The sequence below is a fragment of the Plecotus auritus genome, assembly GCF_963455305.1.
Source record: "Plecotus auritus genome assembly, chromosome: 1".
Taxonomy (NCBI): domain Eukaryota; kingdom Metazoa; phylum Chordata; class Mammalia; order Chiroptera; family Vespertilionidae; genus Plecotus; species Plecotus auritus.
This window is the reverse complement of record NC_137770.1, coordinates 33507966-33523466: the sequence shown is the minus strand read 5'-3', so window position 1 is coordinate 33523466 and position 15501 is coordinate 33507966. Positions and strand designations below refer to the sequence as shown.

The following is a 15501-nucleotide window of genomic DNA, read 5'->3' as shown; positions in this document are numbered from 1 at the left end:
CTGAAAACTTAAGTTTCTGGAGGAACGTTTCTAATTGGGCTCATCCTTGGGCTTATCATTGTGGGGATGGATGACATTGGCATTGTCATCAGAACCACATAAAATATGGCGGGTCAGTTCCTCAAAGAAGGGGAATACAGTTGTCCCCCTTATCCACAATTTCACTTTCTGTGGTTTCAGTTACCTACTATCAACGGTGTTCTAAAAATATTAAATGGGAAATTCCAGAAATAAACAATTCATAAGTGTTAAATTGTATGCTGTTCTGAGTAGTGTGTTGAAATCTCTCTCTGTGTTGCTCTGCACTGCCCTGTCCTGCCCAAAATGTGAATCATCCCTTTGTTCAGAATATCATGATATATACAAAACCTACCCTTTAGTTATTTAGTAGCTGTTTTGCTTATCAGATCTACTGTTGTGGTATCATAGTGCTTGTGTTCTAGTAACACGTATAGTAGCCTAACACTATGTCACAATGCCTATATCATCACATCATGTAGATATTGTATCATCTCACATCATCACAAGAAGATGGATGAGTATAGTACGGTAAGATATAGTCATGTACAAAATAATGATGTTGTGGTAAACAATAGACTGACTACTAGCATATAATAGTGGTCCGATAGATTGTAATGGATCTGAAAATTTCCTATCCAGTTGCTGTAAAATCATAGTGCAACATATTACTCACATGTTTGTGGAGATGCTGGTATAAATCTACTGAGCTGTCAATAGTATTAAATTATAGCACAGACCATTATATATAGCACTTGATAAGAAATGACTGGTACTGGCTTATATACTTACCATACTATACTTTTTAAAAAATTTTTTATTTAAAAAGATAGATTTTTTTTATTGTTTTTTTAAGAGAGAGAGACAGAGACAGAGAGATTGAGAGAGAGAGTGAAAGAGAGGAAGAGAGAGAGACATCGAAATGAGAGAGCAACATTTATCAGCTGCCTCCTCCATGCCCTTACCTGGCAAAACCCGGACATGTGCCCTGACCGGGTATCAAACTGGCAATATTTTGGTGCACAGGGCCCAACCAACTGAGCCACAGGGGCCAGGGCTATGTACTATACTTTTTATTGTTATTTTAGAGTGTACTCTTTCTACTTAATAAAAAAAAGTTTGCTGTAGAATAGTATGCCATGTTACGCCTGCCGCAGTGTCATACATCTTGTGTTTACCGTCAACTGATTGCATCATTTTCTCTTATGCTTGATTTAATCTTGTGTTGTTTTGTTCATCATGGTCCCTAAGCATGGAAAATCCACTACTAGTGCTGCCAGTAAGAGGCCTTGTTGAGTGACTGAATTGGAAATGAAATTAAAAGTGATTAAGGACTACAAAGGTAGAAAATCAGTGATGGTTATTTCGAGCCAGTCAGGCATATCTGTTTAAGGATCTGCTTCATTGAAGGCAATGAGAGGAACAAAAATTCGAGAAGCGCCTGTTTCAGGCATGGAGAAATTTCTAATGACCTAAATAGAAGACCAGACCACAGAAGCCTATCCCTCTCAGCACCATGACAATCATGGGCAAAGCAAAAAACTTATTTGTGATGTTGAGAGAAAGAGGCTGGATCTGACTATGATGTTGAATTTACTGCTAGCTGTGGGTGGTTTAAATGATTAAAACATTGTTATTCATTACAGAATGTGAAAGTGAGTAGTAAATCTCTAAATGCTCTCATGAAGGCAACTGAAGAATTTTTGTGCCCTGACCAGGTAGCTCAGTTGGTTAGAGTGTCAGGATTGTGGGTTCAGTCCCAGTTCAGGCATATATAATCAACCAAAGAATGCATAAATAAGTGCAACAACAAATCGGTATTTCTCTTCTCTCCCTTTCTCTCTCTCTAAAAATCAATAAATAAAATTTGAAAAAAAAAGAATTTTTGGAAACTCTAAAAATTTTGTGGAGGAAAATTACTCTGAGAGCAAATACTCAACATGGATGAAACCTACCTATTCTCCAAACAGATGCTTGAAAGGACTTGCATCCATAAGGAGGCCAAGTCAATGCCAGGTTTCAAGGCTCTGAAGGATAGGATAATAGTCTTGCTTAGGGGCAGTGTTGCAGGCTGCAAATTGAAACCCTTTGTGATCTGGCACAGTGAGAACCCCAGGGCCCTTAACATATTGCAGACCAGTAGTTTTATTGCTAGCTTTACCCAGAGGCCAGGTAAGTTTCTATTGAAGGAGTACAAAAAATGTTTTACATAAATGTTAAAGGTATGCTTTAAAATTAAATACCCATTGCATTTTGAAGTTATTTAGTACATGTTCTTACAAGCTAATTTCTTTTTAAAGAATTTTCGTGATTGGTCATAAGCCTTAGAACAGAAAACACGAGGATTCTCGTGATCCGTCCGCAATGTTAAGAACCTCAATATGCACACACTGCCAGTGTACTACAGGAGCAATAAGAAGGCATGGATGATTTCACTACTCTTCCAAGATACTTTTCTGAATTGCTATGCTAGTGGAATGGAATACTGTTTGGAGAATGACATACCTTTTAAGATTTTGCTTATTGTTGACAGTGCTCCCGGACATCCTCCTTGTATTGGTAATCATCCTAAAAACAAATTGATCTTTCTCCCTTCAGACACCATCTCTTTGATCCAACTAATGGATCAAGGAATTACTGGTATAGTAGCGTTTAAGTCCTATTACCTGGGGAGGATCTTTGCCCAGGCAGTTGCTGCATCTCAACTGATGAAGACACTGAGAAGACATTGATACAATTCTAAAAGGCTTACATCATCTATGACTGCATCAAGAACCTTGCTTGGGCCCAGTCGGTGTGGTTCAGTGATTTGACTGTCGACCTATGAACCAAGAGGTCACAGTTTGATTCCCAGTCAGGCAAATGCTTGCATTTCAGTCTCGATCCCCAGTGTGGGGCGTGCAGGAGGAAGCCAGTCAATGATTCTCTCTGATCATTGATGTTTCTATCTCTCTATTCCTCTCCCTTCCTCTCTGAAATCAATAAAAATACATATTGAAAAAAAAAAAAAAGAGCCTTGCTTGGGCTTAGGGTGATGTCACCAAAGAGTGTATGAATGGCAGCTGAAAGAAGACCCACAGGGTTAATCTATGACTTCAAAAGATTTGCCAAGGATGAGGAGGTTGTAAAAAGTTGACAAGGCTGTGGTTGAGATGGCAAACAACTAACCTGGTGTACATGAGGATGACATTGAGGAGCTCTTAGGAGTCGTTCCTGAGGAATTGACTGAGGAGTTGTTGAAACTGGAACAGGAACACATAGCTGATGAAGAAGCAAGAGAAAAGTAAACTGCAGGAGAAGAAAAGAAAGAACCCTCAAGAAAATTCTCGGTGAAGGGTTTAGCAGAAGCTTTGCAGACTTCAACAAGGGTCCTTAAAAAGTTTAAAAACATGGACCCCTAACCAAAAGGTTTTCATTAATAAAGAGAAATGCTTGTGCTGTATTGTCTGCTTACAAACAGATATATGATGAAAAAAAGTAACTATGTAAACCACCATGGATTTATTTCTGAAAAGAGTGACACCTCCTTAAGAAGAGTCCTTGGGAGGTACTCCAGAAGAAGGCATTGCTATTATAGGAGATGTTAGCTCCATACGTGTTATTGCCCCTTACAGTCTTCTAGTGCAGTGGTCGGCAAACTCATTAGTCAACAGAGCCAAATATCAACAGTACAACGATTGAAATTTCTTTTGAGAGCCGAAAACCGACTTCTGCGCATGGCCACGAAGTTTCAATCGCACTGTACATGCGCGCCCGCATGTGATATTTTGTGGAAGAGCCACACTCAAGGGGCCAAAGAGCCACATGTGGCTCGTGAGCTGCAGTTTGCCGACCACTGTTCTAGTGGGAGATGTAGAGGTGAGAGACAGTGATACTGGTGAGCCTGAATCTGTGTAGGCCTAGGCCAGTGGATAGCAAATTGCGGCTCGTGAGCCGCCGCGGTTTGCCATTCTGTTGACTAATGAGTTTGTTGACCACTGGCCTAGGCTAATGTGTGTGTTTGTGTCTTAGTTTTTAACAAAAATGTTTAAAAAGTTAAACAAATTAAAAAATTTAAAAATAGCTAAAAGCTTATAGAATAAGGATATAAAGAAATTATTTTTGTAAATCTGCACGAGTTTTGCATTTTAAGCTATGTGTTATTATAAAACAAAGTTTAAAAAGTAAAGTTTGTAAAGTAAAAAAAGTTACAGTAAACTTAGGTTAATTTACTTTTGAAAAAAGAAAAGTAAAAAAAATAAATTTAGTGTAGACTAAGTGTACAGTTTTAGAAAGTCTACAGTAGTGTACAGTAATGTCCTAGGCCTTCACATTCACTCACTACTCACTCACTGACTTACCTAGAGCAACTTCTAGTTCTCTATGCTCCCTTTATGGTATGTGCTCCATACAGGTATACCATTTTCAAATTTTTACACTATATTTTTACTGTACTTTATAATGTTTATATATGTTTAGATAGCCAAATACTTACTATTGTGTTATAATTGCCTAAATTATTTATTCAGTACAGTAACATGCTTCACAGGTTTGTAACCTAGGAATAATAGGCTAGACCATATATATAGCTTTGGTGTGTAGTAGGTTATACAATCTAGGTTGTGTGAGTGCACTCAATGATGTTCCCACAACAACAAAATCACCTAATAATGTATTTCTCAGAATGTATCTTCATTGTTAAGGCACACATGACTGTATTTTGAGAGAGAGAGAGAGCTCATATTCACATAACTTCAATACAGTATATTGTTATAATTGTTCTACTTGATTATTAGTTACTAGAGGCCCAGTGCATGAATTCATATATGGTTGGGGTCCCTCGGCCTGGCCGGTGATCGGGGCCATCTCACCCAGTACTGATCAGGTTGGGGTTGGCCAGCTGGGGGGAGGGACCACAGGAGGTTGTGGGAGTGCACTGACCACCCGGCCGGCTGGGGGAGGAGGGACTGCGGGAGGTTGGCCGGTCATAGGAGTTTGGCTGTGGGAGCGTACTGACCATCAGGGGGCAGCTTCTGCGTTGAGCATCTGCCCCCCTGGTGGTCAGTGTGAGTCATAGCGACCAGTTGACCAGTCATTTGGTCGACTGGTGGTAACGGTCACTTAGGCTTTTATATATATATATAGACTAGAGGCCTGGTGCATGATATTCGTGCACTTTGGCGGGGGGGGGGGGGTCCCCTCAGCCTGGCTTGTGCCCTCTCGAGTCCAGGAGCCCTCAGGGGATGTCCATCTGATAGCTTAGGCCCGCTCCCTGTAGGCCTAAGCCATCAGTTGGACATCCTTAGTACTGCTGCGGAGGCGGGAGAGGCTCCCGCCACCACTGCTGCGCTCACCAGCCGTGAACCTGGCTTCTGGTTGAGCGGTGCTCCCCCTCTGGGAGCGCACTGACTACCAGTGGGTAGCTCCTGCGTTGATCGTCTGCCCCTTGGTGGTCAGTGTGCATCATAGTGACCAGTCATTCTGCTGTTCAGTTGATTTGCATGTTAGCCTTTTATTATATAGGATTGTTGCTAATGTCTTACTGTGCCAAATTTATAAATTAAACTTCAGAGGTATGTACGTATAGGAAGAAGCATAGTATAAGTAGGGTTTGGTACTATCTGTGGTTTTAGGCATCTACTAGGGATCTTGGATTATATCCCATGAGGATAAGTGTTGGGGGACTACTGTATTATTAACTAGAGAAATAGGGAAGGAATATGAAATAGGCAAAAACAATCTCTTGTCAATACAGAGGAGGAGGAAAGACAAGAAGGCCTGGCAGACACAAGACTGAAAAACTGTCATAGCCAAGGGGAACCTAAAGAGACATGACAACTAAATATAATGTGGGCCTGTCTGGTGTGGCTCAGCGGTTGAGCCTTGACCCATGAACCAGGAGGTCATGGTTAGATTCTCCATCAGGGCACATACCAGGATTGTGGGCTCCACCTCTAGTAGGGTCCATGCAGGAGGCAGCTGATCAATGATTCTCTCATCATTGATGTTTCTATCTCTCCTTCTCTCCCCCTCCCTCTCTTTGAATTAAAAAAAAAAAAAATATATATATATATATATATATATACATATACACACAAACACAAATTTATATATATATCCTGGATAAAACTAAGGAAATATGAATAAACTATGCACTTTATTAATAATATATTAGTATTGGTTTGTTAATTTTAACAAATATACCACATTAATCTAAAATGTTAATAGGAAGGGAAACTGATGAGAGGGCAGTATATTGAAAGTCTGTGCTATCTTCTGAATTTTTCTTTAAATATAAAACTGTTCTAAAAGAAAGGCTATTTAAAAACATGAGCAAGTAGTTAATTTTTTAAAATTATGAAAAATATAATAATATAAACTGTTGGAGGATAGGTTATTTGACTTAGTAATATTTGTATAGTTAAGCTCTAGCATATTGCCTAGTATAAAACAAGCACTCAGTAAATGTTGAGTGATAATATTATACTTAGGTTATTTTGTGAAAGGAACGATAAGTAGAAGGAAGTTGAAAAAGAAGCTATTTAATTTCCTGAAATTTTATTAATTAAAAACCTACAAAAACTCAATTTAATGCAAGTTGAATTAACTTGAATACATTTTATACCCAATGAATTGAAAATGTTTGCATAAACGTTGTTACTGCTTGTGAAGCCAATTTGAAATCTTCAGTGTTATAAATGATTAGAGGCCCAGTACACAAAATTCATGCACTGGGGGGGAGGTGTTCTTCAGCCCAGCCTGCACCCTCTCCAATCTGGAACATCCCTCTCACAATCTGGGACTGCTGGCTCCTAATCACTTGCCTACCTGCCTGCCTGATTGCCCCTAACCACTTTGCCTGCCAGCCTGATAGCCCCCTAACCGCTCCCCTGCCATCCTGATTGACACCTAACCACTCCCCTGCCGGCATGATTGACACCTAACTGCTCCCCTGCCGGCCTGATCATCCCTACCTCCCCTGCAGGCCTGGTCCCCCCCAACTGCCCTCCCCTGCAGGCCTGGTCCCCCCCAACTGCCATCCCCTGCAGGCCTGATTCCCCCCAACTGCCCTCCCCTGCAGGCCTGGTCCCCCCAAACTGCCCTCCCCTGCCGGCCATCTTGTGATTATGTGGGGGTGGCCATCTTGTGGCGGCCATCTTGTGACAACATGGTGGCCATTGGGCGGCCATCTTGTGATGACACGGGGGCGGCCATCTTGTGACACGAGAACATGAGGGTCAATTTGCATATCACCTCTGTTATATAGGATTCTGAAAAGGCATTGTATTTAGTTTAGTTTATTAAACTATTTCATTCCATTAATAGGATGCGTGCTAGAATACTAAATGTCCTTTAATAAGTTGAATTAAGTACTTTAGAAAAAAAATCCCAAGTATATTAGCATCATTAGCCGTTAGGGAAATGCCAATTAAAACCACAAAGAGATACTACTACGTACCTATTAGAATAGCAAAACAAAAACAATCAAACAAAAAACATTGACAATACCAAACTGGCAAGGAAATGAAGCAACTGAAACCCTTACACATTGCTGATGGGAATGCAAAATTGTATTCCTACTTTGGATAATAGTTTGGTAGTGTCTTATAAAGTCAATCATATTTAGTATAAAACCCAGAAATCCCACCTGTAGGTATTTGCTCAAGAAAAATGGGACTGTGTTACCTCATAAACTAGTACCTGAATGTTTATAGCAGCTCTATTCTAATTGTCAAAACTCATTGATTTCATTTATATGACATTTTTGAAAATATAAACCCATAGTGATGAAGAACAGATCACTGGTTAAGAAGTTGTGAGTGGGGAGAATGTGAGCTATAGAGATAGCACGAGGGAGTTTTTTGGTGTGATGTAACTGTTCTGTATACTGAGTGTGGTGGTTACACAAGTTTATACATGTGTTGAAATTTATAGAACTGTATAGTCCCTCTTCTCCCCCAAAATCAATTTTACTGTATGTTAATTTAAAAAAGTAAAACCAAAGACATATATATGTGTCTGCTTTTTAAGGATTTGATCTGACTACTGTCTAAATAATATTATGTAAGTACTTTCTGATGTTTTTCCTATTAGATCTTTTTTAACTTTCAAGGATTTACATGCAGAGTGACTGATAATGCCGAAAATCTTTTATCTTAAAAGAATTAGTACTATAATCATTCTGTACAAAGAATTTGAGTGGTCACCCTGTACAACTTCACATTTTTTAATAGATAATAATTGTCATTTATTGAAATAATATTGTCCAGTGGTCACCTTACTAAACATTTTTAACTATACTTTGCTCATAATTATGGTTAAATATTATTTTCCCTATCTTACACATGTGAAAGCTGAAGCATAGAGTTATTAGATGTCTTGCCTAGGATCACACAAGAATGCGATAGTGCTGGAATTTCAACTATCTCTGTTAGGCTCAGAATTCTCTCTCTTTAAAAAAAAACAACAACACATTTTATTGTAAAATAAAGCACAGGTTTAGAAAACCACACAAAAGAAATGTATTTAATCTATTATAAAATGAATACAGTTATAACTACCATTCGGGTCAAGAAGCAGAACTTTGCCAGCTGCCCCAACAGCTTTCCATGTACTCATCCCAATCATAACTGCCTTTTAATCTGTTAATTCCCCCTTCTCATCTCGTTCTTTTCCCTTATAGTTTAGCTATTGAGCCCTGGACTGTTTGAGTTGTAGAGCTTCCTACAATTTGGATTCTGCTGATTGCATACTAATGGTGCAATTCAGCATGTCACTCTGTTCTCTGTGTGGCCTGTAGATTTTCCTGAGGATCCAGAGGCTTGATCAAAATCAGGTGTGATTTCTTTAAGTCCGTATGTAGATTGTGTTGTGTGGAGATATTTGATATCTGCATTGAGGTTTTTATTTTGGTGTGTGTGATATTAGGAATTAATGATATTTAATGCCTAGAACCAATAATTCATTGGGGGTTGCAAAGTAGTGATATTCTAAAAATTTTTTCTTATATTTATGACTTAGTATACTTTCATGGAATACTCTCCTCACCTGCTATTTTGTTATTGAAAAGTCTTTGATTTAAGGGCTCTATAGAATAGAATTTGCGGAGGGAGTGAGTGATTCCTATGTAGAGGAATGCTTTCTCTTATGTGATCAGATTTTCCAACAGGTACTATTAATTAATCTTATCTTTGCTGAAAACCTGCCTCTCTGCAAGGCTGCAATGCTACCATGGGTGTCAGGAACATCTCTGCTCTCACTGACAAACAAGGAGGCAGATATATTCTTGAGGTCACAGTTTGGAACTCAGAATATTACTACCTCCCTCCACCCCTTTCCTGTATTTATAAATGGTAGCTAGATATAGTTGATGAATTACTATTTAAATGTGGGCTGGTCTGGGAACAGAATTACCATTTTTAGCATTGCTTTTGTATAAAAGGAAAATGTATTCTGAATTCTGAATAGATTTTGGAATCACCTGTTCATTCATGGTGGCCTGCCTATTTTTGCATATGAGATCCTCATTGCTTGTCAGATGCCAAGCATAAAATGTTCAGCACATTTACTAGCTTGTAGCCATCAGGGATTATATATCTGAGATTCGGGTTAGGCCATGTACTGCAGATAATTTACATTTTTTGTGTAATTGAGACTGAATGGTACTATTACTGATATTTTATTAATGATTGAAAATTAACTTTTAATCTAGATGGTAACTTGGTAGAATGGAAATAACTAGGGTTTTGGAGTCAGATCTGAGTTCAAATTCCAACTCCACCATTTATTAACTGAATTTGTTTCCTCAACTGTAACATAGAGATGATAATTATAGGATAGTTATGAGATTTTAAATGATTTAATGGTAGCCCATGTAAAGTGCTTAGTTAGGCATTTGGTACACATTAAACACTCAGTAGCATACCATTAGATCCTTAATTCCTTGCAATTAGTTCTTTAGCAACTTGACATGCGTAACAGTTATCATTTTACTGAGTTACAGCATAGAATTATGTTTTAAAAGGCTCATAGTAAATAGGTATGATAATATATTTTCATATCTCTTTGGCTATGTTAATTGAGGATGGCTTATTTTATTTTTTCCCATTTTTACAGTGCATATAAAAACATTTATTAAGTCCTATATATCAATGGATGTAAAAACAATGAATAAAACAATGTGCTATTTATTTTTCAAATTATTTTATATAGTAATGTTTGCTTTGGCAGGAAGTCTTTATGGGGTTGTTGGTTAAATTTTTATTTCCTGTTATGAAATAATAAATATTTTAAAAATATATGTTTTTATTGACTTTAGAGAGAGTGAGTGGAAGGGAGAGAGAGGGAAACATCAATGACATCCATTGGTTGCCTCCTGCATGCCCCCTACTGGTGATTGAGCTCACAACTCAGGATATGCTCTGACTCCGGAATCGAACCTGCAGGAGACAAAGCTCAACCAACTGAGCCACATCAGCCAGGGCAAAATAGTACAGTTTTGAAGTGTATACTTCTAAAATTCAAATGCAGCTTATCAATGGCCAATACTGAGCTACAAGGTTATTTCAAATGAAAGTGAAGTAGAAACCTTAAAATGTAAATTAATTTGATAACTGTTCTTTTATGAACTTGATGATATAAATGTAAAAATTTAACTAGTATAATATGTTTATAGTCCATTTTCATGTTAACAAACTAAGCACAATTAAAAAGAATACTGTTCTGCCCTAACCGGTTTGGCTCAGTGGATAGAGCGTCGGCCTGTGGTCTGAGAGGTCCCAGGTTCGATTCCGGTCAAGGGCATGTACCTTGGTTGTGGGCACATCCACAGTAGGAGGTGTGCAGGAGGCAGCTGATCGATGTTTCTCTCTCATTTATGTTTCTAACTCTCTATCCCTCTCCCTTCCTCTCTGTAAAAAATCAATAAAATATATATTTCTTTAAAAAAAGAATAATGTTCCTGGCCTTGAACACTGAAAATAGTTTGTGAGAAAAATTTGTCTTAGTTACAAATGCTTCAGTTTAATACTATTTGGCTAGGCCAGGGGTGGGCAAACTTTTTGACTCGAGGGCCACAATGGGTTCTTCAACTGGACCGGAGGGCCGGAACAAAAGCATGGATGGAGTGTTTGTGTGAACTAATATAAATTCAAAGTAAAGGAGTGGAGGGGAGAGCAAGAGAACCGGATAGAACAGCCGGATCCGGCCCGCGGGCTGTAGTTTGCCCAAGGCTGGGCTAGGCCATAGTAAATATGAGAGGCCTAGATAAAATTTGTTGATGGGTATTGTGCTTAGACGATGGAGAGGTAGCAAGACAAAAAGTAGGAGATAGGTCCTCTAATCAAACAAGATTATACATATATAATGTAGCAAAATATTCCAGCAAAGATTAATGGAGTACACAGAATGATTATATCAGCTCAGGAAGGAATGGAGGGGCTGGATTTTGAGAAAGTTGACTGATGTGCATTGATTGACAAAGAGGGTAAGGGAGAAAAAGTCTCTGTTCTAAAAAGAAGGAATGGTGTGTTGCAGGGTGACAGCTGAGAATGATAAAGTTGTTCTGTGGAAAGCAAGCAAATTAAATTGACTTGAATGGAAGTTTGTGTAGAAGATAGTCAGAAATTAGGGTGCACAGCTAATCGGAGTGTGGGGATGTAGAAAAATGTTAACATTAATTTGAAAGGAGAGACCTTTCAGATTGCTTTATATTTAAAAAGTAGACAAAATGAAAGAATTTCGTGTTCACAAAGCAAGTTTTATAGGTGTCGACTTATTTTAAGGTGAATTATGAAACAGATTAAGACACTGAATGTTACTGCATTTAACTGTAATTTGCAAAATGAAAGTCCATGCATTCCTTATTGAGATATGAAAAGTACTGCTTGCAAAAAAATTGAATGTACAAACAGTTTACATGTTATGATTGGCTAATAAGGAAAGAAAAAAGAGATTTTAAAAAACTATATAATAAGGCTAAAATTTGAGTAGGGCTGAATTTTGTGTATTTTTCTTTTATTCTAGGTCACAGCTTTTGCTAAGAGAGCACTTTTAACACAAGACAACGTGCTCTGTTGCCCTCATTGATTAATTGAACAAATTCAGGTTAGTACATTTATGCACAGCACTTACCTGTGCCAAGTATATGTTAATATTTTGAGAAATGAATAATTTTGTGTTTGGAGCTACATATGTATGTACCATTGAAGTAGAAAGGCCAAGTGGATCGAAACCCTATTGAATTGTGTATTAGTTAACATTTTCTGACTACCTGCTATGTGAGATGTGCGGTGCATATAATGAAAAACATTTTACTTAATATGTAATAGTTTTGTACTTTAAAGTAAGGGGCTGGATGAAACAAGTTGTGGGTGAATATGGTACATTGTACTTTTGGTGTTGTGTGGTGTATTTGGTGCTGAAAAGAACTCATCTTAAAAAATAAAAAAATACTTTTATTGATGTTTAGAGAGGAAGGAAGGGAGAGGGAAAGAGAGAAAAACATCAATCGGCTGCCTCCCATACACATCGCCCACCAGGGAACAAACCCACAACCTGGGTATGTGCCCTGATTGGGTGGGAATTGAACCAGCGACCTTTCAGGGCACGGGATGATGCTCAACCAACTGAGCCACACTGGCCAGAGCTCATCTTAAAATTTTTGACAGTAGCTGACTTTTAAAGGTTTCATTCTTGTACAGATTTCAGTCATACATTAAAATTTTTATTTGTATTTAGTGTTCAGTCTGAGTTTTGACAAATATATAGTCATCACCATAATCTTCTAAATTCACTTATGTCCATTTCAATCCCCAGAAACACTGATGTGTTGTTTTTTTTGTTGGGGGGGAGCCTATAGTTTACCTTTTCCAATATGTCATTTAAATGGAATCATTTAGTATGTAGCTTTCACTTAGCGTAATGAATTTGGATTCATCCATGTTGTGCATACTAGTAATTAATTTATTTTATTACTGAGTAGTGTTCTACTGTGTGGCTATACTACAGCTAGCTTTTCCATTCACCAGCTGATGGGCATTTGGGGGAAATTCTAGTTTTTGGTGATTATTGCAATCATACTTTTTTATTGTAATAAAATATGCATAACATATAAAATTTACTATCTAACTTTCTGATATCCCATCTAAAGAATGAACGTAAGAATATTTATCCAAGGGTTGTAATGAGGATTAAAAAGAATAAATTGTATAAAAGGGTGAAGCAATAGAGGTAGGCTGTTAATAAATGTTTATCTTTGTCTTTATGCTTTTTTTAAATGACCACTAGAGACTTCACTTTTCTATTGCCTATTTCCCTAGTGAGTCTATATGGACACAGAAATAGTGCCCACTATTACCTTGGAGCCCATCAAGAAGCAAATTACTGCTGTGTTAACCTCTTGGAACTTTTCACAGTTTGAAAGAAAGTTAACCAGGGCACTGTCAGCATAAGACTATAATAGAAAATGCTGGGCATGAAAGGCTCTGGAGGAGAGTTCTAACTTGGGGAAGGCAGACTTTTTTATAGGGTTTTAGCAGGAGGGATTAGGCATAGTTCAACTAGTTTGGGGGAATAGTTTGTCAATGATGGCTATTAGAGAATTGATTTTGTAGATTATCAGCTGTTGTACAATTTGGATTTTATCAAGTAGGTTGGGGAAAAGCAGCTGTGGGGAGCAAGGACATGAGAAAGCCAATGTAAAAATTCTCAAGTTTTTAGTGTCTTCACAGTAGATTTTTCTATCATTGGCTTTTGCAGTCTTCGCCCAACCACCTCCTCCCTACTCACCCATCCCTAGTAGAAACACCCCTTAATTTTGGTCATGATTTTAGACTGCTTCTAGCTCTTGATCTCAGAAGGCAACATTTTTATGAAATTTCAAAGAACAAGGAATTAAGTATTTTGTAGCACTGGAAAGTTCTGTCAGTTTTTGCTCCCTTCTTTCTTTTCACTGTTTTGGATCCTGTTGTGTAGGTACTTTGCAGTAGGGGAAATAGTAATGCATGAAAATGAAAAGCTTCAAAGTAGACATATGGCTGGAAGGGAGATTTGAATAGGATTTTGCAGCAGCTATTAAGTTGATATATTTTCAACTTAATTGCAATTGACTTTTTAAATTCTGCCTTATCCTTTTGTGATGATTCATATAGAAGTCACATGAGATCACTTTTGATAGCTGGTTTGCAAACTTTGGTATGTGCAGCCAACCTTCCAAAGCCTTCCTGTGCTTTTTCAGGAAGCTCAGCTTGTGGCTGAATGGATAGTTAATTTTTAAATGCATTACTGGTTTCTAGTACCTGAAATTAAATGGTCTGCTCTGGGCATTGTGGCTCAGTTGGTTTGGCATCGTCCTGTGCATCAAAGGATTGCTGGTTCAATTCCTTATCAGGGCACATGCCCAGGTTGGGAGCTCGATCACTGGTAGGGTGCATGCAGGAGGCAGCCTATCGATGTTTCGCTCTCACTTTGATGTTTTTTCTCTCTCTCTCTCCCTCTCCCTTCCTCTCTCTCTAAAAATCAATAAAAACATATATTAAAAAAAGAAATTAAATGGTCCTCTTTCAGATGTAAATCTTATTATCTGATAGTTCACCTCTTGCTTTGTGCTGGCTCCCTTTATTCCTCTTGTAATGCTTGCTTAGTTTTTAATTTAAATACAGTTAGGTAACATCCATGGAAAACATTGACTATGCAGACATTAGGGAAATATGCAAATTTGGCCACCATATTTAGGATTATTGGGGCATTTCTTTGCAACTTTTCAGAATATAGAAAAAGAAGTGTTATTTTTTCCCAATCAAGCTCACCAATAGAATTTGTTGTTTTTCAAAGTAGCTTGAATGGAAACAGCATATATGAAGAATAGTATGTCTGCTATTTCTACATGTGTATACTTATCATAGCTATGAAAAATATATTTGATTCACTTTGAGGCTGTCAAGGTAAATGGGTCATGAAATCAATATTTTAGTATTGTCATGTATAATTAAATACTTTTCTATAACTTATGAGACAGTTATTTATGTTTCTTTGTTCTGCAAAGTATCACAAAATTTCAATAATATGGCTTTCTCTTTTTGATATTTAGAGAAGGTTAGGGAACAAATTTATCTATGACTAAATGGTAAGTCACTGGCGAGAATCTATTTGTAATATATTACTTTGCTCCTTAAACCTCATTCAACTCCACTTGTTACATTTGCTAATATGAAGCAAATGTTACTATCCTAGCTTTATTTTATTTAATGGGAAATATCTTTTTAAGTATCTGTATCTTTAAATCTTGGGAACCCTGAAAGGCTTCTTTATCCTTTTTTAATTTCTTCTCAAGAAAATAGTATCTTCATTTACTCGTAAAAAACTTTTTAAATTGATGAGAGAGAGAGAGAGAGAGAGAGGCGCATTGATTGGTTTTCCACTTAGTTATGCATTCATTGGTTGATTCTTATATGTGCCCTAACTGGGGATTGAACCCACAACCTTGGTGTATTGTTGATGCTCTGA

At 37.7% G+C, this 15501-nt stretch overlaps 1 protein-coding gene across 3 annotated transcripts in view; it reads left to right on the top strand.

The window, feature by feature from the left end:
• FUT8 (fucosyltransferase 8) overlaps positions 1-15501 on the top strand; it is a 243809-nt gene that overhangs the window by 22696 nt on the left and 205612 nt on the right. For 2 of the 3 annotated variants that reach the window (XM_080684230.1, XM_080684232.1), the window contains exon 2: positions 12022-12102. The exons of the other annotated variant lie outside the window; for it this stretch is intronic. The gene's annotated coding sequence lies outside the window, so the exon portion shown is untranslated. The remainder of the gene's footprint in view (positions 1-12021; positions 12103-15501) is intronic. 3 annotated transcript variants of the gene reach the window in all.